The sequence below is a fragment of the Phalaenopsis equestris genome, unplaced genomic scaffold, assembly GCF_001263595.1.
Source record: "Phalaenopsis equestris unplaced genomic scaffold, ASM126359v1 Scaffold001093, whole genome shotgun sequence".
Taxonomy (NCBI): domain Eukaryota; kingdom Viridiplantae; phylum Streptophyta; class Magnoliopsida; order Asparagales; family Orchidaceae; genus Phalaenopsis; species Phalaenopsis equestris.
Window position 1 is genome coordinate 312,609 of NW_018165532.1, and position 1,189 is coordinate 313,797.

Here is a 1,189-nt window from a genome sequence, read left to right on the forward strand (position 1 = left end):
ATGCTAAGCTTTATGGATGCATACTCAGGATACAATCAAATAAGGATGAACCCAATGGACGAGGAGGCCACCTCTTTTCATACAGATAAGGGCTTATACTGTTATCAGGTTATGCCATTCGGGTTAAAAAATGCTGGTGCAACTTATCAACGACTCATGAATAAGGTCTTCAAAAATCTTCTCGGGCGTACAATGGAGGTTTATGTTGATGACATGTTAGTAAAAAGTTTGGAAGCATCCCAACACATTTCTCATCTGGAAGAGTGTTTCCAACTCCTTCGTCAGTATGACTTACGACTTAACCCGACTAAATGTGCTTTTGGGGTCACATCAGGGAAGTTTCTGGGATTTATGGTTACCCATCGTGGGATTGAAGCCAACCCAGAAAAAATCAAGGCGTTGAAAGAAATGGTGCCTCCAAGGAATATCAAGAAGGTGCAACGACTGAATGGTCGTATAGCCGCTCTATCCCGGTTCTTAGCTCGTTCTGGAGATAAGTATTTGTCATTCTTCAAAATACTAAGAGGAGCACGGAACACTGGTTTTCAATGGACAGATGACTGTCAGATCGCTTTCGAACAACTTAAGGCATATTTGGCTTCACCGCCCCTTCTCTCAAAACCCATCCAGGGGGAAATGTTATTTATCTATTTGGCTATTTCACCTCATGCAATAAGCTCTGTTCTAGTCAGAATAGAAAACACAATCGAGAAACCAGTATATTACGCCAGTAAAGTTCTCTCTGATAAAGAAAGTCGCTATCCAGTGGCAGATAAGACTGCACTAGCCCTTATATTCTCAACAAGGAGATTTCGTCCGTACTTCCAGACTCACACTATTGGCGTTTACACGCAACTCCCTTTGAAGGCTATCCTACAAAAACCAGAAGCATCAGGAAGATTAGTTAAATGGTCAGTAGAATTGGGAGAATTTGACATCCACTATTTACCGCGACCAAACATCAAATCACAGGTGTTGGCCGACTTTGTGGTAGAATGTACAGTGCCTACCGCTAATGAACCACCCTCTTCTCTTCCACAACCACCTCAATGGACACTATATGTAGACGGAGCATCTGGAAACTCAGGAGCTGGTGCAGGAATAATACTCATTTCCCCAAAGAAAGACATTTTGGAGTACGGACTTCGTTTAAAATTTTTAGCCACAAATAATGTTGCTGAATATGAAG